This window comes from Rhinoderma darwinii, chromosome 4, assembly GCF_050947455.1.
Source record: "Rhinoderma darwinii isolate aRhiDar2 chromosome 4, aRhiDar2.hap1, whole genome shotgun sequence".
NCBI lineage: Eukaryota > Metazoa > Chordata > Amphibia > Anura > Rhinodermatidae > Rhinoderma > Rhinoderma darwinii.
The window spans coordinates 292560270-292585764 of record NC_134690.1 but is presented as its reverse complement, the minus strand read 5'-3'; the positions used below and the strand labels follow the sequence as shown (position 1 = coordinate 292585764).

The window sequence follows — 25495 nt, the reverse complement described above, 5'->3', positions numbered from 1 at the left end:
CCTTTAGGTGTTTCACAGGAATTTAGAGCAAAGTAGAGGTGAAATTTACATATTTATTTTTTTTTGTCAGAAAATCCTTATTATACCATTTTTGTCGGCATTTTTTTCTATAACACAAAAGGTTTTACCAGAGAAACGCAGCTCAATACTTATTGCCCAGATTATGGAGTTTTGAGAAATATCCCACATGTGGCCCTAGTGCGGTAATGGACTGAAACACTGGCCCCCGAAGCAAAGGAGCACCTAGAGGATTTTGAGGCCTCCTTTTTATTAGGCACCATGTCCGGTTTGAAGAGGTCTTGTGGTGCCCAAACAGTGGAAACCCCCAAAAAGTGACCCCATTTTGGAAACTAGACCCCTTGAGGAATTCATTGTAGTTTTCATGGGGTGCATGCAACTTTTTGATCAGTTTTTATTCTATTTTTAAGTGGCGTGGTGACTAAAAAAACAGCAATTCTGCAGCATTCACCGTGCGCTATAAATGACATATTCACGTTATTCTGCGGGGCAATACGATTACGGCGATACCATATGTTTATAGTTTTTTATGTCTTATGGCGTTTGCACAATAAAATACTTTTTGTAAAAAATCATTAACTTTTTGTGTTACCATATTCTAAGAGCCAGAATTTTTTTAGGTACATGCGACTTTTTGATCTCTTTTTATTCCATTTTTTGGGAGGTGAAGTGACCAAACAATTGTGATTCTAGTACGGTTTATTATTATTTTCTTTTTCGGAGTTCACCGCTCGGGATAAATAACAAAATAATTTTATAGTTCAGGCCGTTACGGCGGACGCAGCGATACTGATTATGTATAGTTTATTTGTTTGTTTATATATTTTTATTAATAATAAAGGACTGATAAGGGAAAAAGGGGCATTTTTACTTTTATCACTTTTAAAACTTTTATTTTCCTATTTTTACACATCTTTTTTTTTTACTTTTTTTTTTACTTTGTTACTTTGTCCCACTAGGGGAATTGAGGGCAGGAGGCCCTGATTGCTATTCGAATACACTGCACTACATGCGTAGTGCAGTGTATTGGAGCTGTCAGCTACTCACTGACAGCAAGCATAGTGGGTCCTGACTTTATCAGGACCCACTAGGCTTCCGTCGATGTCATAGCCGAACGCCATTGTTAGGTGTCCGGTTGCCATAGTCAATGAAGGCAGAAAGACCCACAAACAAGCAGCAACTGAATACAGCTGCAGAAAAGGCCGGGGAAAGCATCACAAAGGAAGGAAACACCGTTTTTGGTGGAGTCCATGGGTTCCAGACTTCAGGCAGTCATTGCCTGCAAAGGATTCTCTACAAACTATTAAAAAAAAAAAATAATAATATTTATGGTAATGTTAATTTGTCCAATTACTTTTGAGCCCCTGAAATAAGGAGGCTGTGTAGAAAAATGGTTGCAATTCCTAAACGTTTCACAGGATGTTTTTGATCAACCCCTTGAATTAAACCTGAAAGTCTACACTTCAGTTGCATCTTAGTTGTTTCATTTAAAATCCAATGTGGTGGCATGCAGAGCCCAAATCATGAAGATGTTGTCATTGTCCAAATATTTCTGGATCTAACTGTAAGTGCATAACCTTATATTTATACACATTAAACTTAATTTGCCATTTCTCCACCCATGCTTTCAACTTCCCCAAATCCCTCTGTAATATTATATTATCCTTCTCTGTGTTGATTACTTTACAGAGCTTAGTATCATCTGCAAATACTGAAATTATGCTCTGTAAACAGTCTACAAGGTCATTTATAAACATATTAAAAAGAAGAGGGCCCAATACTGATCCCTGTGCAACCCCACTGGTAGCTGCGACCCACTCTCAGGATATACCATTAGTAACCACCGTCTGTTTCGAATCACTGAGCCAGTTGTTAATTAAATTAAAGAATAGTGGACTTCCGGTGGGCGGGACATCCAGGATGGCCGCGTTTTAGAAGAGCTCCCGTAGCTGGATTAGGCAGACTGCCTGGACACAGGGGACGTGAGTTGTCCCCGAAAGTCAGCCGCGACACGCACAGGTCCGGTCAGCCCCGGGAGCAATCAATTGGCCACGAAAGCCTGCCCAGAGAAAGGGCACAGGGACGCCGTGCGCGGAGGTGTTGTTGGGCCCCGCCATCTTGGGAGGCAGGACAGGAGACACGTGGCGCTTCCACCCCAGATTGTTTGCTGGCGTCGGTGAACGGAAGTGCCGCACCTAAGCCTGGTAGCCAGACAGAGTTTGGAGATACCACCAAGTCCACCTCGCTTGCTCTGGCAGGAGGGCAGAGAGGAGGGAGAGCCAAGAGGAACCGCTAGCCGGCCTGTAGAACATCACTGAGATCTGGGAGGCCTGGCAATAATTCTGGAGGGAGTGGAGGAACGGGGGACCACCTGATACTGCTCGGCACTGAGTCAGATAAGTCTCACAAGACCTCCCTGTCCCTTCCATATACAGCAATAACCTATAGCTGGCCCCTATCCCCCCCACTGAACTTCCACCCTGGGCTACAGGCCCTTGTACACGCTGCCTACACTGAGACTCATGGAGGGGGACACCCGCTGTATTTGACACAGCAACGGCTGCAGGGCGCTGTGTGGAAAGATATAAAGATATACTCTATACACTCGCTTGGATACCTAACTTTCATCAGCCTGTTTTGAGTACCCACTGCCTCATCTACTGACTAACACACGAATGGAAATAACAGTGGCCTGGGTCAAGAGTGCTCTTATTAACCCCATATGGGGGATTATGTCTTGCTTCTTGGACAACTTTCCTCTGCTCTTAAACAACAACATGTCAAGGTACATGTGAACTGACTGATTCTCCCCCAGAGCATAATTATCCCAATATAGGAGCTTTCGGCCTGCCTGGTCATTACCGTCTGCTGAATGAACAAATATTTTCACAAATCGGGGCAAGCTAGAACCACACGCTCCTCCTCGACATCGCTCCCTATTGTCCCAAAATCTTCCAACATGCATTCCTCACAACGGAAAAGTGGGAAGGGCCCAACCAAGGGTCCGGCCGCGACGGCTTCATATCCACAACATGACACCCCTCCAGGAATATCGACGCCAGGAGATATAACACCTCCAAATCTATCCGGTTCCCCGAGTCCGGCTTTGCAGTCTCTGTTGATGTAAACCCAAAACGGCAGAGGTGGCGCAGGAGGTCTTCCGCCTTATCATCCCCATATTTGACAAACGGCTAGACCTCACACAATCCTCTATTAATACGGTGCTGGTGCAGGTGACTGCAAATTCCCAGAAACTAGGAGACCTGGAAAATAGAACCATGTCCTGCGAAACTGAGGTGGCCCGTCTGGATGGTTTAACCACTCAACAAGATGCTCTTATTCACACACTAAGTGAAAAACTGGATGATCTGGAAAATTCAGAGCGGCGCAACAACCTACGATTTATAGGAATTCTGGAGGACGTTTCTATGGAAACACTTGCTACATACTTGTCCACCGATCTTCCTAAGTCACTTAATATACAAACTCCGGATGATTCCCTATCCATTGAAAGAGCCCACCGTTTGGGTCAACGAAGGGATCAGGGTGGAGGAGGCAGGCTGAGGGCTTTCATAGCCCGATACCATAACTGGTCGGTGAAAGAAAAGATTCTCCAAGCGTACAGACAGGCCTCGGAACTACGAGTTCATAACTACAAAAGTCTACTGTTTCAGGACTTCTCAATAATGGGTAATAGTCCCAGAAACGCAAGGCTTTTACGCCAATCTGCAAACACTTCCATGATAATATTATCCGCTTCCAGTTTCTCTATCCGGCGAAACTCAGAGTCATGGAAAATGGTCAAGTCCAGCTGTACGACTCCCCTGAAGAAGCTGCCAGAAGATATCCCCCGGCAGGGGCGGACTGATGTATATTTACTGTACTGTGGAGGATAATAATTGTTTCTTAGCCTATTGGCCTATTTGTTTAACTAATGGGTCACAGGACCTTTGGTTTGTTTCTTAGATATTTTCTGTGTGTCTCCGCAAGTAAGCGGAGGTGTGCTCCTGGTACCTACTTTGTTTAGTGTAATACATTTATTTGTGTGCTAATGTTGTTTTATTTTTTTTCTGGGTTTTTAAGCTTGCCGTCTCTCTTTTATAGGATGCATGAAGCCTTTGGTGATCTGATGTGGTTCCCCTGTCCTCATACCTTGACTACCCTTCACGCTCGCTGGGATGGGAAGTGGCGTCGTACTAGATTGCGGATCATACTGATAGAAGTCATACGCCCAGATTCAGGATGAGTACCTTACTTAACACATCACATGAGTCCCACACACCCTCAACACTACACATGGTGTCGTGGAATGTTGCATATATAAAGCGTTAATGAGCGGATGTTATATTTCTGCAGGAAACCCACTGGAAAATGGATCATTATCTCCCTATACGGGCCCCTTGGCTGGACACACCAGTGGTCACCACATATGCTACCAAGTCACGTGTAGTAGCGATATATTCTAAAAAAAGCCTGCCATATTTTATACTACACCAATATACTGACCCTGAAGGCCGCTTTGTATATATACAACTTACTATTGCTGACCGCACTTACTCTCTTCTCAACATCTATGCCCCCAACCAACCGAATAACAGCTTTTACCCCAAATTGATAGAATTTTTGTTACAAAGGGATCACTCTAACCTAATTGTGGCTGGAGACTATAATTTAACCTCTAACCCCTCCTTGGACAGGTCGGGTATAGAGTACGCTGACTCCCCTCCCAGCTCACAATTAGTTTTCTTTATGGAGCATCTATCCTTATGTGACCCCTGGAGATTGCATAATCAGCAGCTCATGACTCTTTTTCCAGGATAGATTACATCATGTTTTCTACTCATATGTTTTCTAAGGTGACGCGGACAGAAATCCGACCCGTTATTATATCGGATCACACCCTCATATCCCTGACCTTGGAGGGGTTGCCTTCTAGGCCCCTGACAAAATTTTGGAGATACCCATCTTATTTATATGAGTCGGACGATTTTTAAAACTATTTAAAAACACACTGGAATAGCTACATACAAGACCATCATCAACAATTAGATGAAGTAGCCCTGATATGGCTTACCTATAAAGCGGTAATGAGAGGGCATATAATCAGCTATGTCAACTTAAAGCGCAAGCGGGCACAGGCCCAATTACTTGAACTGCAGTCCAATCTCCTTAGAACACAATCCAGAAAACCCCACTTCAGATTCTAAAAAGGAATTCTTAGACGCGCAGGGTCTGCTAAACACCTTCCTCCAGGGTCACGCTATTTGGCAAGGGAAGTCCTCCAAAAACACATTCTATCGCTGGGGGATCAAGGTAGGATCTCTGCTGGCATATCTCACGCGCACCCCACATAATAACAGACATATACTGCTAGCAAAAGACAGTCACACTAACACAGTTCATTCTAATATGGATAAAATAGAATCGGCATTCGCAGATACTATGAAGACCTATATAGGGCAGACCCCACTGATATGCCCACAGTGAAGGCCTTTTTGGACAACCTCTCCATGCCTAGTATCTCCGAAGAACAAAATACCCAATTGGAGGCTGAAATCTCGGAAGAGAAGGTCTGCTCAGCTATTTCCTCTTCACACAACCATAAATCCCCGGGGCCTGATGGTCTCCCAATCGAGTATTATAAAATATTATCCCTGGATATAGTCCCACATCTTACACGATTACTTAATGACATCTATCGTAACAACCTGACTGTTGACTCTTTCTTTGACTCTAGGACTGTACTAATTCTGAAGCCTAATAAGGACCCAGTCTTACTCCAATCCTACAGACCTACACTACCGTTCAAAAGTTTAGGGTCACTTAGAAATTTCCTTATTTTTGAAAGAAAAGCACAGGTTTTTTCAATGAAGATAACATTAAATTAATCAGAAATACACTCTATACATTGTTAATGTGCTAAATGACTATTCTAGCTGCAAACGTTCTCACTGTTCGTTACAATGTTTTTCCTCCCTCCCTGATAGATCGTTTTGAGACAGTGAAGAAGCACTGTGCCGAGCAGCTACTGTGTGTCTCATATAAAAATGCAAAAACTGTGGAAAAAAAACAACCAAAAACACAGACAACAAAAAACACCACCACATAGATAGTTTAGTGTAGGCAGGTAGTTATAATTTAGGTAGTCTTGGTTAGGTAGATATTTCAGATAGTATTATGATTAGTGTAATTAATTAGTTAATTAATAATCAATCAGGGCTTATATTAAATGTATACACTACCGTTCAAAAGTTTAGGGTCACTTAGAAATTTCCTTATTTTTGCAAGAAAAGCACAGTTTTTTTCAATGAAGATAACATTAAATTAATCAGAAATACACTCTGTACATTGTTAATGTGCTAAATGACTATTCTAGCTGCAAACGTTTTTTTTTTAATGCAATATCTACATAGGTGTATAGAGGCCCATTTCCAGCAACCATCACTCCAGTGTTCTAATGGTACATTGTGTTTGCTAACTGTGTTAGAAGGCTAATGGATGATTAGAAAACACTTGAAAACCCTTGTGCAATTATTTTAGCGCCGCTGTAAACAGTTTTGCTTTATAAAACTGACCTTCCTTTGAGCTAGTTGAGAATCTGGAGCATTACATTTGTGGGTTCAATTAAACTCTACAAATGGCTAGAAAAAGAGAGCTTTCATGTGAAACTCGACAGTCTATTCTTGTTCTTAGAAATGAAGGCTATTCCATGCGAGAAATTGCCAAGAAACTGAAGATTTCCTACAACGGTGTATACTACTCCCTTCAGAGGACAGCACAAACAGGCTCTAACCAGAGTAGAAAGAGAAATGGGAGGCCCCGCTGCACAACTGAGCAACAAGACAAGTACATTAGAGTCTCTAGTTTGAGAAATAGATGCCTCACAGGTCCTCAACTGGCAGCTTCATTAAATAGTACCCGCAAAACGCCAGTGTCAACATCTACAGTGAAGAGGCGACTCCGGGATGCTGGCCTTCAGGGCAGAGTGGCAAAGAAAAAGCCATATCTGAGACTGGCTAATAAAAAGAAAAAGATTAATATGGGCAAAAGCACACAGACATTGAACAGAGGAAGATTGGAAAAAAGTGTTATGGACAGACGAATCGAAGTTTGAGGTGTTTGGATCACACAGAAGAACATTTGTGAGACGTAGAACAACTGAAAAGATGCTGGAAGAGTGCCTGACGCCATCTGTCAAGCATGGTGGAGGTAATGTGATGGTCTGGGGTTGCTTTGGTGCTGGTAAAGTGGGAGATTTGTACAAGGTAAAAGGGATTTTGAATAAGGAAGGCTATCACTCCATTTTGCAACGCCATGCCATACCCTGTGGACAGCGCTTGATTGGAGCCAATTTCATCCTACAACAGGACAATGACCCAAAGCACACCTCCAAATTATGCAAGAACTATTTAGGGAAGAAGCAGGCAGCTGGTATTCTATCTGTAATGGAGTGGCCAGCTCAGTCACCAGATCTCAACCCCATAGAGCTGTTGTGGGAGCAGCTTGACCGTATGGTACGCAAGAAGTGCCCATCAAGCCAATCCAACTTGTGGGAGGGGCTTCTGGAAGTATGGGGTGAAATTTCTCCCGATTACCTCAGCAAATTAACAGCTAGAATGCCAAAGGTCTGCAATGCTGTAATTGCTTCAAATGGAGCATTCTTTGACGAAAGCAAAGTTTGAAGGAGAAAATTATTATTTCAAATAAAACGCATTATTTCTAACCTTGTCAATGTCTTGACTATATTTTCTAGTCATTTTGCAACTCATTTGATAAATATAAGTGTGAGTTTTCATGGAAAACACAAAATTGTCTGGGTGACCCCAAACTTTTGAACGGTAGTGTATATCCCTGCTAAATCAGGATTACAAGCTTCTGTCCAAAATATTAGCAAACCGAATCCAAACATTTCTCCCCACCATAGCCTACCCTTCCCAGATGGGGTTAGTCTCTGGCAGATACTCATCTAAAAGTATTCGGGCGGTGATAGATGCAACGGTACAAGCTCAAGAGGGTGGCCAACTGCCGACAATGCTGCTTAATCTCGATGCAGAAAAAGCGTTCAACAAGGTCTCTTGGCCTTTTTTAAATGAGGCGCTGCGTGGGCGGAACTTTGGCCAGGTCTTTCTGACTTACCTGCACTCCTTGCAGATGCAGGCCACTACTAATTTACTTATTAACGGACATCTTTCTCACACTATAGATTTATTTAGAGGCACGAAACAGGGCTGCCCACTCTCGCCCATCCTATTCGACATGTCATTGGACCTCCTACTATATCACATCACCTCTTCATCCACGTTCAGGGGTATACGCTTGGGTAACCATGAGCTGAAGGTGACCGCGTATGCAGATGATCTTCTCCTTATACTCAAAGATCCCAAGAACTCTTTGTCTTTAGCCCTGGATGAGCTTATAAAACTGGGGCAACTTTCCGGTTATACCCTGAACGTGGATAAAAGTGAAGCCCTAATCTTGAGGGACCCCCACACACCCCTATGGTCGGCTAGATTCCCCCTGAGGTGGTGTACATCTTCCATAAAATACCTCGGAATTGAGATCACTAGACCCTACTACCATCAGATCTTTACAAATGCAATATTTCCAAATATATTATAGCTTTGGGAATCAACACTAAAATCCTGGCAACACTTCTCTCTCTCTCCTTCATGGGTAGGGCAAACCTATTGAAAATGGTAGAGTTCCCGAAACTTTTTTTATTTATTTCAGTCCCTGCCTGTGTATCTGAGACCGAAGGATGAAAAATGAATCAATAAGCTTTACAGGGAATTTATTTGGGTAGGGGGGAGGCCGAGAATCCCATTTCATGTATTACAACAACACAGGTTGAATGGCGATCTGAACTTCCCCAATATTAGGACCTATAATTTAGCAGCACTTGCCAAAGTCCTGTCGGATTGGACACAAGGCTCCTCATATTATACTACCCCCTAGGTGGACCAGTCTTTGACCCCGGGGGGTCTCCCTTGCAAACTTTCTACACCTTTCATATGACATACTCCCCCCCCCCCCCGAGTCTAAGACCAATCTACTAATAATCACCACTTGGAGAACCTGGGATAAAATCCGTCATATGCTACATCTAGACACTCAGTTTTCACCAGCACTTACCCTGGTTAAGAACCACAAGTTCCAACGGGGAAATTCACATTATATTTTCACTGCCTGGCACAATAATGGTATTAACTCTTTGGTGCCCTTCGGCATCCCACGCTTCATACGATACTCCCCCTGCAGGAATTACAAATGAAATTCCAACGCATGTCCCTTCCCTTCTTTAACTATTTACAGGCACAGAGTTATGCACAGACGGTGAGTCGAATCTCACCAGAGGTGTGGACATCCCCATTTAGATCAATAATACTAGAGCCAGAAACATATACCGCGCGGATATCTAGACTGTATAGGTTTCTTCACCCCTCCATAGATTACAGCATTTCTAAGTTGGGCTTGGCCAGGTGGGAAGCTGATGACTCGTCATTAACCCCCTCTGTTATACTTCAAGCCACAACTCTTGCGTACAAATTCCTGCCCTCAGCGAGATATACTGAAATGTGGCTCAAGGTAATTCACAGAGCATATCTTACTCCTCAGAGGGGACACAGGATGGGAATATACGAGACCTCCGACTGTTTTAAATGCGTTCAGTTGGAAGCTAATTTGTACCACTACATGTGGGCATGCCCTCAAATACAGGAATTCTGGGAACGGGTTAGAGAATTTGCAAAGAATAATATGACTGGGGAGTTCTCCTTGACTTCACAATGGCCTTGGTAATTTGAGAGGCGGCGGGCAACGTAGGCTTTTATTTTTCTTTATTGATTATTTATTGATTATTTTATGTAAATATATGTTTGTTTTCCTTTTCTTACTGGATTGTTGGCTATGGCCCACATCGCTGTCTTTCTGTTAGGCAGTTCGAGCTTCATACGTATTTCTATTCTAATACGAGGTATACACGGATGCAAAAGTGGTATGAGTGGCCACGATGGAATGAATATGCAGTTGGGGGGGGGGGTCTGAATTTAAGGTCCCCTAATCAACTCATCTGTTTATTTAAGAACAGATCTCCATCTGATCATTTTGGTACTCGTTCTGCTTATAGGCACAGACAGTGTCCTGTTTGATTATATCCACTTGACCGGCTTGCATGCTGGTACATGCTATTCAGGTGTATTGAATTGCTTGTGACAACAAACTGTTAATTGGTATGTTGTTTTTCTGTTTGAAATTAATAAAAACTATTTGGAAATGAAAGAATAGTGTAATAAAAAAAGGATAATTGTGTAAAGAAATGCTCCTTTATGCTACATGTACTGCTATGTCTTCTGTGATAATTATAATGTAAGAATCTGAATACTGGAGGGACTGCTGCAGTGTGATTGACAGCTCTGGTCTAAAGTCTTGCTACATAGTCCTGTATTCAGGGAACATTGGACAAAATGCTATTTATAAATTATAACAAATCATTTTCATACAGTAATACAGTATGCATCTGTCTGTGAAGATAATGTTACACTGCTATCTGTGCAGTGAGTTTCCAACTACAGTAACAGCATGGAGAAAGGAGACTAAGGATGAAGCAATTCCCTTCTTCCTGTTGAGAGGAATGGACATATCCCATGGATTCCCTACATAATGTTTGCTTACATTTCCTGAAGCAGGGATCAGTACCTGCCAAAACTGGTCCAAGAAAGAACAAGGGGTTAACCGGTCACAAGGTAATGGGTGCCCGAGACTCATTAATGCTTGTGGGGAGCGAATGCTAGCTCATCTGGACAGATCCCACTGAAGAGCTACAAATTGCTGAAATAGTTAATGCTAACTATGATAACAAGGTGTCTGAATACGCAGCGCATCACAGATTGCTGTGTTTGAGGCTGAATAGCAGAACTGGAATATGGAGCAATTAAAGAAATTGGCCTGGTCTGATGAATCACATGTGAATGGCAGGTTGTTTGTCACCTGTGAAAGTGATGCACCATGGTAACAAAGCAAGCTGGCGGAGGTAGTGTGATGCTCTGGGCAATGTACAGCTATCAAATCTTGGGTACTGGCATTCATGTGGCAGTTACTTTGACAAGTACGACCTACCTAAACATATTTGCAGACTAAGTACCTAGATTAGTAGAATAATGCGTACTACTACACGGCAAAAAAATATTCAGGAGTGGTTTAACCCATTAGTGACCTTTTCACGGCTGCCACTAATGGGCTTTATTCTGATGCATACGCCTTTTCACGGCGCTGCATCCGAATAAATAAACAGAGCAGGGAGCCGTTAAATCTCCCTGATCTCAGCTACCAGAGGTAGCTGAGGGTTGGGGGCATCCCTGCTCGAACGAGTGAGATCGATGTCAGTATCGATCTCACCCATTTAACCCCTCGATGCGGCGCTCAATAGCGAGCGCGGCATCTGAGTGGTTTTGGAGAGAGGGAAGGAGCTCCCTCTCTCTCCCACCGACACCCGGTGATAAGATCGCCGAGTGTCTGTGTCTCCGATGGCAGCCGGGGGCCTAATAAAGGTCCCCAGTTCTGCCTGTAGTGAATGCCTGCTAGGCCATGCCAGAGTATTGCAATGTATTATAAAAGCGATCGGAGGATCGCATATTAAAGTCCCCTAGTGGGACTAGTAAAAAAGTTTAAAAAAAAGTTTAATAAAGTTAATAAAAAAAAAGTGAAAAAAAAATGAAAAACACACTTTTTCCCCTTACAAAATGCTTTACCATTAAAAAAAAAATAATAAAGTAAAAAAGTTACATATGTTTGGTATCGCCACATGTGTAACGACCCCGACTATAAAGCTATTACATTATTTAACCTGCACAGTGAATGGCGTAAATAAAATAATATAAAAAACAATGGAAAATTGCTGTTTTCTGTGAATCCTGCCTTAAAGAAAATGTGATAAAAAGTGATAAAAAAGTCACATCTACTCCAAAATAGTACCAATAAAAACTACAAGTTGTCTCACAAAAAAAAAGCCCTAATACAGCTGCATCGGCGGAAAAATCAAAAAGTTATTGCTCTTCAAATATGGAGACACAAAAACAAATAATTTTGAAAAAAAAGTGTTTTTACTGTGTAAAAGTAGTAAAACATACAAAATCAATACAAATTTGGTATAGTTGCAATTGTAACAACCCGCTGAATAAAGGTATTGTGTTATTTATTTACACACGGTAAACGGTGTAGATTTAGGACGCAAAAAAAGAGTGGTGAAATTTCAGGTTTTTTTCTATTCCCCCCCCAAAAAAAGTTAATAAAAGTTAATCAATAAATGATATGTTCTCCAAAATGGTACTATTAAAAAAATACAACTTGCCCCACAAAAAACAAGACCTTATACTGCTATGTCGACGCAAAAATAAAAAAGTTATAGCTCTTGGAATGCGACGATGGAAAAACGTAAAAAATAGCTTGGTCATTAAGGTTTAAAATAGGCTGGTCAAGGGGTTAAGGAACATGACAGACAGTTCAAGGTGTTGAATTGGCCTCCAAGTTCCCCAGAACTTAATCTGATTGAGCATCTGTGGGATTTGCTAGAAAAACAAGTCTGATCCATGGTGGCCCCACCTTACCAATTACAGGACTTAAAGGATCTACTGCTAACTTTACGGTGCCAGATACACACCACAGTTAACTTTCAGAAGTTTTTCGAAGTCCATGCAGTAGCACACATTCTGCCTTAAATACTGCAGTCAGTCCACAGTGTAGTGAAAACTCTGCAAAAATTGTTAAGAACTAAAAAGATGTCCATGACAAAAAGTTCAAGGTGTTGACTTCAAATTCCCCAGATTTCAATCCCAATAAGCATGAGTGGGATGTACTGGAGAAACAGGTCCGATCCACGGAGGTCCCACTTTGCAGTTTAAAGGATTTAAAGGATCTACCGTCTTGGTGTTAGATACCACATGACACCATCAGAGGTCTTGTGGAGTTTATGCCTCAACGAATCAGAGCTATTTTGGTGGCACGATGGGGACCTGTACAGGTGGTTTTAGTGTTATGGCTCATCGGTGTATATGTCTGATGATGCAGTTTGAAAAAGAAAACACAATTAGTTTCAGGCCTTTCTCTGTAAATATCCTTTAATTGCAAACAAAGGGTTTCTATGTCCATGAAATAAAGTAAAAATAGGTAAACTTCAAAACCAGAGGCTGCCACAGATATGCAAGCCACTCACTACAATAACTTTTTTTTATACAACGGTACTGAAGCGTGTGAGTGTTTCCATCACTGGTATACAAGCATCCCACTATTAGCCCCCTGCCCTGCCCTACAGGTATTCTACAATTTATGTACAATATATTGGAAGCTGCTTCTGCCAAACTTGCATAGTTACACCCGATATCATTGTCCATCAATATCAGTGCAGAGAGAAGACTTCCAGACTATAGGAAAGCTGTAGAAAAAAATAGAGACGATCCAGGCTGTGCCCTCGACATAGCCATGATTAAAGAGGCTCTGTCACCAGATTTTGCAACCCCTATCTGCTATTGCAGCAGATAGGCGCTGCAATGTAGATTACAGTAACGTTTTTATTTTTAAAAAACAAGCATTTTTGGCCAAGTTATGACCATTTTTGTAGTTATGCAAATGAGGCTTGCAAAAGTCCAAGTGGGTGTGTTTAAAAGTAAAAGTCCAAGTGGGCGTGTATTATGTGCGTACATCGGGGCGTTTTTAATACTTTCACTAGCTGGGCGCTCTGAAGAGAAGTAACATCCTCTTCTCTTCAGAACGCCCAGCTTCTGACAGTGCAGATCTGTGACGTCACTCACAGGTCCTGCATCGTGACGGCCACATCGGCACCAGAGGCTACAGTTGATTCTGCAGCATCATCAGCGTTTGCAGGTAAGATCGACTTACCTGCAAACGCTGATGCTGCTGCAGAACCAACTGTAGCCTCTGGTGCCGATGTGGCCGTCACGATGCAGGACCTGTGAGTGACGTCACAGATCTGCACTGTCAGAAGCTGCGCGTTCTGAAGAGAAGAGGATGTTACTTCTCTTCAGAGCGCCCAGCGAGGCTGACCCGGGCGATTACGAACACAGGAGTGTCAGATTGGTGAGCTGGAGGTTTCCTCCCATTTCCCTCTTCCCTTTATATTATTACTATAGGAAAGCTGCATAAGTCTGCTTCACTCTGCACATGCATCGAGATTACATTGAGTCTTTCTGGGGTCTCGTCGGCACAGGCTGTAAGCCCACCGATGGACCGTTGCCAAAAATGGCTACAAAAAGCAACCTAAACAATTTACATACACCAGGGAAACATGTCATAGTTTAGTCTTTTAACCCCTTGAGTACCCAGCTCATTTTGGCCTTGAGGACCAGACCCATTTTTTTCAAATCTGACATGTGTCACTTTATGTGGTAATAACTCTGGAATGCTTTTACCTATCCAATTGATTCTGAGATTGTTTTCTCGTGACATATTGTACTTTAGGTTAGTGAAAAAATTTGGTCGTTAAATTCATTGCTTATTTGTGAAAAACACCAAAATTTAGAGAAAATATGAAGAAATTATGATTTTTCCAATTTTAAATGTATCTGCTTGTAAAACAGATAGTAATACCACACAAAATAGTTACTAATTAACATTTCCCATATGTCTACTTTATGTTTGAATCCTTTTTTGAACATCTTTTTATTTTTCTACGACGTTACAAGGCTTAGAACTTTAGCAGCAATTTCTCACATTTTCAAGAAAATTTCAAAAGGCTATTTTTACAGGGGCCAGTTCAGTTCTGAAGGGGTTTTGAGGGCCCTATATATTATAAACCCCTATAAAACACCCCATTTTGAAAACTGCACCCCTCAAAGTATTCAAAACAGCATTCAGAAAGTGTTTCAACCCTTTAGGCGTCTCACAGGAATTGAAGGAAAGTAGAGCTGAAATTTTCAAATTTCATTTTTTTTTACAAAATTCATTTGTAATACATTTTTTTCTGTACCACAGAAAGTTTTACCTGAGAAACGCATCTCAATATTTATTGCCCAGATTCTGCAGTTTTTAGAAATATCCCACATGTGGCCCTAGTGTGATAATGGACTGAAACACAGGCCTCAGAAGCAAAGGAGCACCTAGTGGATTTTGGGGCCTGCTTTTTTTAGAATATATTTTAGGCACTATGTCAGGTTTGAAAAGGTCTTGTGGTGTCAAAACAGTGGAAACACCCAAAAGTGACTCCCGATTACGGCAATACCACATATGTGGTAATAAACTGTTGTTTGGACCCACAGCAGGGTTCAGAAGGGAAGGAACGCCATTTGGATTTTGGAGTGCTGATTTTACTGGAATGGTTTTCGGTGCCGTGTCATGTTTGCAATGCCCTGGAGGGACCTAAACAGTGGAAACCCCCCAAAAGTGACGCCATTTTGGAAACTATACCCCTAAAGGAATTTTTCTAGTGGTATAGTTAGCATTTTGACCCCACAGGTTTTTCGCTGCATTTATTGGAATTAGTCTGTGAAGATGAAAATATACTTTTTTTTCTGAAAAACGTAGAAATTTCGATTTTTTTTGCAAGGAATAAAGGACAGAAAGCACCCCAACATTTGTAAAACAATTTCTCCCGATTACGGCAATACCCCATATGTGGTAATAAACTGTTGTTTGGACCCACAGCAGGGCTCAGAAGGGAAGAAACGCCATTTGGATTTTGGAGTACTGATTTTACTGGAATGGTTTTCGGTGCCGTGTCATGTTTGCAATGCCCTGGAGGGACCTAAACAGTGGAAACCCCCCAAAAGTGACCCCATTTTGGAAACTATACCCCTCGAGGAATTTTTCTAGTGGTATAGTTAGCATTTTGACACCACAGGTTTTTTGCTGCATTTATTGGAATTAGTCTGTGAAGATGAAAATATACTTTTTTTCTGAAAAAACATAGAATTTTCACATTTTTACAAGGAAAAAAGGAGAAAAAGCACCCCAACATTTTTAAAAGCAATTTCTCCTGATTACGGAAATACCCCATATGTGGTCATAAACTTCTACTCAGAAGGGAAGGGGCACCATTTGGATTTTGGAGCGCAGATTTTGCTGGAATGGTTTTCAGGCGCCAAGTTGCATTTGAAGAGCCCCTGAGGTATTAGTACAGTGGAAACCCCCAAGAAGTGACACCATTTTGGAAACTACACCCATTGAGGATTTTGTTTTAGGGGTGTAGTGAGCATTTGGACTCCACAGATGTTTCATAGAAGTCATAAACAATGGGCAGTAAAAATGAAAAATTGCATTTTTTCCAATAAAAAGTCGATTAAGCCCCAAACTTTTCATTTATACAAGGGGCAATAGGAGAAAGAGCACTGCTCAATTTGTTACCCATTTTCTCTTGATTACAGCAATACCCCATATGTGGCTGTAAACTGCTATATGGGCACATGGCAAGGGTCAGAAAGGAGGGAACACCATTTGGTTTTGGATCACAGATTCTGCTGGAATATTTTTCAGTCATCATATTGTGTTTTCAGAGCCCATGAGGTACCAATATAGAGGAAACTCACAAGATGTGACCCAATTAAGAAAACTACACCGCTCAAGGTATTCATCTAGGAGTATAGTGAGAAATTTTACTTTTCAGATTAGGAATTAAAACAAAATTGTAAAATAAATAAAAAATAAAATTCTACCAAACGCGTGAGTTTGATGAAACATTTTGGGGATGTATCAAGCACCAATGAGAAAAAAAAGAACTCACAATTCATTCATTTTTTTTTCCTGTGTTCATTGATACCCTATATAGGACCTTTTTGTATTGAGGCACACGGTGAGGCCCGGAAGTCAAGGTGTACCATGAGGCTCTTCAAGGCCTAGTTTTTGCTTGGGTGATTTTGGGCCACCATGGTGGTATTCATCTAGGGGTATAATGATTTTTTGTTTTGTTTTATATATCCAATTGGTGCACAAGTGGACAATTTTTAAATGAAGGTGACATAAAATTTAAGATGAAGTTTATATGGACATCCTGAAAATGGCATGAAAAAAATTAGTAGTCCACTGAAGAATGGTAAATTCTGAAACATTCTTTCATTCAAAGCCCTGGTTTGGAGGGGCAAGTGCTGCATTGATATATCGTATCCTTTCGGATACCCCTCTGCGTGCACACCCAACATCGTTTTTGTGGATGGCTCTATTTTTCCGTTGGGGGTACTTCACTGGGGAAGTGCTGGCCTGGGACAATTCTATTTGCCTCACTTCCTGAAGCCCTGCTACTCCCTCCTTCCTCTTGGTCTTTAAAAATTAATTTTTTAATTACTTTTTCAAGGTACTCGAGGTACCTAGAACGATTGCCAGCACTTCGGTACAAAATAAAAGAATTGAGGAGGGCCATTTCAATTAAATATACGGACAATTTTTTGTACCATACTTTTGAATTTCTAATGGCACAGTATGGCTTCATCAGTTGATCTCCCAAATCCACCCCTCCCATATGCTTGTTGTAGGCCTGTATGCATACAGGCTTTGAAACAGTGGTGCTTGTTCCACGCACTAAAACTGGGTTTGTGGTGCTGCCATGTATTGTGGAGAGCATGAGGACCTCTTTTTTGTCTCTGAATTTTACCAGGAGCACATTTTCATCATATCGTGCCCTGGTTTCGCCAACTGACAGTTTCTCAGCAAGAAAAGGCTTTGGGAGGTATTTTAGATTCCTGCGAGCAGTGCCACAGGCCATTGTTTTCCTTTCAACAAGGCACTTAAAAAGCGGAACGCTAGTGTAGAATTTGTCGAGGTATAGGTGGTACCCCTTATCCATCAGAGGATGCAGCAGGTCCCACACTATTTTACCGTTTGTGCCAAGAACTGGGGGGCACTCTGGGGGACTAATCTGTTTGTCTTTCCCCTCGTACACACGAAAGGAGTGTGTGTATCCAGACTGGCTCTCGGACAGTTTATATATTTTTATGCCATATCTGGCTCTTTTATTTGGCAAATATTGTCGGAAATGAAGCCGTCCTTTGAAATGGACTAAAGATTCGTCAATGGCTATGTTTTTTTCAGGAACATAAACTTCTGCAAAAACCAAATTAAAATATGTGATGATGGGCCTAATTTTCAACAGCCTATCAAAATTTGGACGATCCGGGGGGGGGGGGGGGGGCACTGCTCATTGTCAGCAAAGTGCAAAAACTTTAAAAGGGCCCCAAAACGTTTTTGCGGCATCACAGCACGGAATACAGGTGTATCATACAAAACATCTGTGGACCAATATGATTTGATGGTTGGCTTTTTTATAAGGCCCATGTGGAGCAAGAGCCCCCAGAAGGTTGCAATTTCATTTGCATTGGTTGGATGCCAAGCTTGGGTTCTGGCATAATGGGATGTCGGATTTTTGCCTAAGAATTGTTGTGCATATAAATTTGTTTGCACAACCATTAGGTCAACTAAGGTATCCGAAAAAATCTATTTCCTGAAAGTCAGTTGGATTTATTTTTATGCCAGGGGCAGAGGTAAACGCAGGAATTTCAGGTGTGTAAGAGGTAGGCGGTAGCCATATGGGGTCACTGGTGCTGGGGTCACTTGTGCTGGGCTCATTCGGATCACTAGCCATGCTTTGTTTCTGAGGGGGTTCCTCATCATCACTGGAGGAGGATAACACAAACTCAGATCCACCCTCACTGGCGCTTTCTGTATCTGAACATAAAATGGCATATGCCTCCTCCACGCTAAATAGACGAGACATTATGGGTGTGTAATAACACTGCACTAACCCTGACGTGCAAAACTAAATTCCTGAACAGTATTGGCAAGGAAACTGTGACGTGCAAAAGTAGCACACAAAATTACTACTAAATTACTAAAACTTTTTTGGTATTTATTTATTTTTTGTTTTTTTATATTTTTTTTATGAAGATAAAATGTAGAACCCCACAAAACTACTACTCAAATATATGGTAGTAGTGTGCGAGGTTGAACTAGCGCTGATTGGCACTAAAGGGTGGGCAGTAAACGGTGCTGGTGGACGATAAAAAGTGCAGGTAGGATCTATAGCAGAACTAAAGGATGGGCAGTAAAGGATGGGCAGTAAAGAGGGCTGATGGGCACTAAAGGGGGCTAATATACTGATGGGCACTAAAGAAAAGTATTATATAGGTTTGATTGTTACTAGGGAGGACTGATGGGCACTATAATGAGCACCAAAGGGGGCTGGTGGGCACTAAAGATTGCTGGTGGGCACTAAAATGGCTGGTGGGCACTAAAGATGGCTGGTGGGCACTAGAGAGGGCTGCTGGGCCCTAATGGGCACAAAATAATATTATTAGGTATATTCTGAGGGATGATGGGCACTATAAACGGCAGATGGGAACTATAAAGGGCAGATGGGCACTATAAAGGGCAGATGGGCACTAAATTGGTAACTATAAACGCTGTTTTTCCACTGTATTTCTGTCACTCTCCGATCTCCTCACAGTTCTCACAGAAATGAGGAGATCAGAGATGCTGACAGGAGCTTTCTCCAGTTTCCTACGTCATAGATAACTGTGATTGGTCAGTCTCTAAAGACTGACCAATCACAGCAATCGCCGACATCGGGGCATGCAGATCTGTCCCCAGCCCAGCAACAGAGGCAGTCACCTATCACTGACAGCTGCCGCCATTTCGCTATCACTATGTGATTTCACATAGTGACAGTTTGATCCTTCGCCGTAATAGTACGGCGAAGGTACGCTGGAATAAGCGGCCAGCGACGTACTATTACGGCGAAGGTATGCAAGGGGTTAATACAGTTGTGGGAAAACTCCTTTAAACTTTGATGCTAACTTATATGCATTCGGGCTCAAGCAGCAAAGCTTAGAGATATGGAAATCTCAGAGCTATGAGCTGAAGGCACATGGTGTTAAGTTAAGGGCTACAACAGCTCTGTTATAATGACAATTGGTGGTGCCCTTGTACAGATGCTCACTAATACTATCTTCTATACACTATGTGGCCAAAAGAATGTGCATACCTGAATATCATACCTATAACTTGTTGGACATTTCATGCCACATCTACAGCTATTTAAATGGAGTTGTGATAAGGTAGTATCCTTTGACAGTGCCAAGTTTAATATCACTGAGCTCTCCAAACCCTTATTACTACTACTACCAATGTTTGTCTCTGGAGATTGCAGAGCTGTGTTGTAATGACGGGGGTAGGGAAACGGACAAGTGAGCCCTAATCTACCTGCCACTCTGTCCCTGCCTACTTGCAATGACCTAGGCGACGGGGTACAACTGGGCGGCGGTCCCTACGCTCAGTAAGTGCACGAGACAAACAGACAAGGGAACACAAAGCAAGGGAAAGGGGCAGTTGCCCACGGCAACACCGTGAGCAACAAGAGTGGTGAACGAGCCGAGTCAAACCAGGAGTGCACGAGGTACCAAACGCAGAGCAGGAGAGTAGTCAGTAAGCCAGGGTCAGTATGGAGCAGGATCAAATAATTAGAAGCTGTAGCTGGGCCAGGAAACCACACGAGAAGAATCACAAGCAAAGGAGGAACAGGAAAGGCAGGTATAAATAGACAGAGGGCGGGAGCTAGCTCCGTCTGGCCAGGCTGCGATAGGCTCTCCCACTCCTAAGCCTGCCATCCTGAGTGGTGGAAGATGGAGTCAGTCTCAGAGACATAGACTCAGGTGCAGACTGATTACCTATGGGAGTATACACAGAAGTTGTGCCTGGCAGATCCTTTACAGTATCCCCCCTTTTATGAGGGGCCACCGGACCCTTTCTAAGTGGACCTGGTTTATTGGGGAAACGAAGGTGGAACCTCCTGACCAATACCCCAGCGTGAACATCCCGGGCGGTACCCAAGTCCTCTCCTCAGGCCCGTATCCTCTCCAATGGACCAGGTACTGGAGGGAGCCTTGGACCATCTTGCTGTCCACAATCTTGGCCACCTCGAATTCCACCCCCTCAGGGGTGAGAACGGGAACAGGTGGTTTCCTCGAGGGAGCCAAGGACGGGGAGCAGCGTTTAAGGAGGGAGGCATGAAACACGTCGTGTATTCGAAAAGATGGGGGCAACTCCAGTCGGAAGGAGACAGGATTGAGGACTTCAATGACCTTATACGGCCCAATAAACCGGGGAGCAAACTTCTTGGACGGGACCTTAAGGCGCAAGTTCCTAGACGATAACCACACCAGATCCCCGACCATAAACAAGGGGTTAGCAGAACGTCTTCTATCAGCCTGAGTTTTTTGTACGCTCTGGGACGCCTCTAGGTTCTTCTGAACCTGGGCCCAGACTGTGCACAGTTCCCGATGAACGACCTCTACCTCGGGATTGTTGGAACTACCAGGTGAAACGGAGGAGAACCGTGGATTAAACCCAAAATTACAGAAAAAGGGGGAGACCCCTGACGAGTTACTGACCCGGTTATTAAGGGAAAATTCGTCGAGGGGAATAAATGAGACCCAATCATATTGACAGTCAGAGATAAAACACCTTAAATATTGTTCTAGAGATTGATTAGTCCTCTCAGTTTGGCCATTAGTTTCAGGATGGAAGGCAGAGGAGAAGGACAGATCAATCTCCAACTTTTTACAGAAGGCTCTCCAAAACAATGAAACAAATTGTACCCCTCTGTCAGAAACAATATTGACAGGGACCCCATGGAGACGCAGGATGTGTTTGACAAACAAGGTAGCTAACGTCTTGGCGTTGGGTAGTTTCTTGAGGGGCACAAAGTGGCACATCTTACTGAAGCGGTCTACTACCACCCACACCACCGACTTGCCCTGAGATGGAGGCAAATCGCTGATAAAATCCATGGAGATATGGGTCCAAGGTCTCTGGGGAATGGGCAAAGAACGTAGTAAGCCCGCTGGTCGGGACCTGGGAGTCTTGGACCTAGCACAAACCTCACAAGCGGCGACGTAGGCCTTAACGTCTTTAGGCAACCCAGGCCACCAATAGTTTCTGGCAATGACGTGTTTGGTACCCAGGATGCCTGGATGACCAGATAGTGCGGAGTCATGATTTTCCCTAAGTACCCTTAGCCGGTATTGCAGGGGAACAAACAGCTTGTCCTCAGGAAGGTTCCCGGGAGCTGAACCTTGATCAGCCGCAATTTCAGAGACTAAATCAGAATCAATAGAAGAAATGATTATACCAGGAGGCAAAATACAAGCAGGATCTTCCTCCGAAGGAGGGCTGGCCATGAAGCTACGCGACAGTGCATCGGCCTTAATATTTTTAGACCCAGCCCTATAGGTAACCAAAAAGTTTAATCTGGTAAAAAATAGCGCCCACCGAGCTTGTCTCGGGTTTAGCCTCCGGGCAGATTCTAGGAAAACCAGATTCTTGTGGTCGGTAAGGACCGTTACCTGGTGCCTTGCCCCCTCCAGGAAGTGGCGCTACTCTTCAAATACCCATTTAATGGCTAAGAGTTCGCGGTTGCCAATATCATAGTTACTCTCAGTAGGCAAAAACTTCCTGGAGAAGTAGGCACAGGGACGGAGATGGGTGAGGGACCTGGTACCCTGGGACAAGGCAGCCCCCACTCCCACCTCGGATGCGTCAACTTCCACGATAAATGGCTCCATTTGGTTGCTCTGAACCAGCACCGGGGCCGAGATAAAGCACTTCTTAAGGACCTCAAAAGCCTGGACAGCCTCAGGAGGCCAGTGGAGGAGATCAGCACCTTTGCGAGTGAGGTCCGTAAGAGGCTTAGCGATGACCGAGAAGTTGGCAATAAATCTCCTGTAATAATTAGCGAACCCCAAAAAACACTGTAACGCCTTCAGGGAGGCAGGTTGGACTCATTCCGCCACAGCCTGGACCTTGGCGGGGTCCATGCGGAATTCATGAGGAGTGAGGATTTGACCCAAAAAAGGTATCTCCTGTACCCTAAACACACATTTTTCGGTTTTCGCAAACAGTTTGTTTTCCCGAAGGACCTGGAGCACCTTCCTGACATGCTCAATGTGGGAGGACCAGTCCTTGGAAAACACCAGTATGTCATCAAGGTACACTACAAGAAATATCCCCAGGTAATTTCTCAAAATCTCATTTATGAAATTCTGGAAGACCGCAGGGGCATTACACAACCCAAAGGGCATGACGAGGCATTCGAAATGGCCTTCGGGCGTGTTAAACGCAGTCTTCCACTCATCCCCCTCTTTGATGCGGATAAGGTTATAAGCCCCCTGTAGATCAAACTTAGAGAACCATTGGGCCCCCTGAACCTGATTAAAGAGATCAGGAATCAAAGGAAGGGGATACTGGTTCCTTACAGTGACCTTATTCAAGTCACGGTAGTCAATGCATGGCCTAAGGCCACCATTCTTCTTCCCTACGAAGAAGAAACCAGCACCTCATGGCTTCACGTTCGGGACAAGAAAGATTAAATATCCTACCCTTAGGAAGCTTAGCTCCCGGTACCAATTCGATAGCGCAATCGTATTCTCTATGAGGAGGTAACACTTCGGAGGCCTCCTTAGAGAAAACATCAGCGAAGTCCTGTACAAACTCAGGTAGCGTGTTCACCTCATCAGGGGAAGAAATAGAATTAACAGAAAAACATGACGTCAAGCATTCATTACCCCATTTGGTAAGCTCTCCAGTATTCCAGTCAAACGTGGGATTATGCAACTGCAACCAGGGAAGGCCTAAAACCAAATCGGACGATAATCCCTGCATCACTTGTACAGAGCACTGCTCCAAATGCATGGAGCCAACAAGGAGTTCAAAAACAGGGGTATGCTGTGTAAAATAGCCATTAGCAAGAAGAGTGGAGTCGATACCCACTACCGGGACAGGTTTAGGCAAATCAATCAAAGGCATAGCTAGAGACATAGCAAATTCCACAGACATGATATTAGCAGAAGACCCTGAATCCACGAAGGCACTGCCGGTAGCAGACCTACCCTCAAAAGAGACCTGAAAGGGAAGCAAGATTTTATTACGTTTCATATTTACGGGAAATACCTGTGCGCCCAAGTGACCTCCCCGATGATCACTTAGGCGCGGAAGTTTTCCGGCTGCTTATTCTTACGCCTAGGACAGGTGTTCACTTGATGCTTGTCATCCCCACAATAGAAGCAGAGACCATTCTTCCTGCGGAACTCTCTACGTTGTCGGGGGGACACGGAGGCCCCGAGTTGCATGGGTACCTCCGAGTCTTCCGTGGAAGAGTGAAGCAACGGGACCTCGGGAGGCATCATGGGGGAGTCAGAGGGGAAAACACAAAAACGTTCAAGCTGTCGTTCCCTGAGACGTCGGTCAAGTCGTACCGCTAAAGCCATAACCTGGTCTAGGGAGTCAGAAGAGGGATAGCTAACTAGCAGGTCTTTCAGGGCGTTCAACCGACCCAACCTAAACTGGCACCTTAAGGCAGGGTCATTCCACCGAGAAGCTATGCACCACTTCCTAAAGTCAGAACAATACTCCTCAACAGGTCTCTTACCCTGACGTAAGGTCACCAGCTGACTCTCGGCAAAGGCAGTCCTGTCAGTCTCGTCATAAATGAGTCCGAGAGCAGAAAAGAAAATATCAACGGAGGAAAGTTCAGGGGTGTCAGGAGCCAAGGAGAAGGCCCACTCTTGGGGCCCTTCCTGGAGCCGGGACATAATTATACCCACCCGCTGGCTCTCAGAACCTGAGGAATGAGGCTTTAAGCGAAAGTAGAGCCTACAACTCTCCCGAAAGGAGAGAAAAGTCCTCCGATCACCTGAGAACCGGTCAGGCAACTTGAGGTGGGGTTCAAGAGGTGAGGGGCACTACCATGGTAGCGTCAGGCTGGTTGACCCTCTGAGCCAGGGCCTGGACCTGTAGGGAGAGACCCTGCATTTGCTGGGCCAGGGTCTCAAGGGGGTCCATAGTAGTGTCAGGGAGCAGGGTAGACTAGGTATATGGGCTTGTGATTATGTAATGACGGGGGTAGGGAAACGGACAAGTGAGCCCTAATCTACCCGCCACTCTGTCCCTGCCTACTTGCAATGACCCGCCCTAGGCGACGGGGTACAACTGGGTGGCGGTCCCTACGCTCAGTAAGTGCACGAGACAAACAGACAAGGGAACACAAAGCAAGGGAAAGGGGCAGTTGCCCACGGCAACACCGTGAGCAACAAGAGTGGTGAACGAGCCGAGTCAAACCAGGAGTGCACGAGGTACCAAACGCAGAGCAGGAGAGTAGTCAGTAAGCCAGGGTCAGTATGGAGCAGGATCAAATAGTTAGAAGCTGTAGCTGGGCCAGGAAACCACACGAGAAGAATCACAAGCAAAGGAGGAACAGGAAAGGCAGGTATAAATAGACAGAGGGCGGGAGCTAGCTCCGTCTGGCCAGGCTGCGATAGGCTCTCCCACTCCTAAGCCTGCCATCCTGAGTGGTGGAAGATGGAGTCAGTCTCAGAGACATAGACTCAGGTGCAGACTGATTACCTATGGGAGTATACACAGAAGTTGTGCCTGGCAGATCCTTTACATGTGTGCTTGATATTATATACCTGTTTGCTGAAACACCTGAACT

The 25495-nt window shown here is 43.8% G+C and overlaps 1 protein-coding gene across 1 annotated transcript in view; it reads right to left on the bottom strand.

The window, feature by feature from the left end:
- The window catches only part of LOC142760542 (protein unc-93 homolog A-like), a 162462-nt gene that overhangs the window by 50862 nt on the left and 86105 nt on the right, over positions 1 to 25495 (bottom strand). The gene's annotated exons all lie outside the window — the stretch shown is intronic.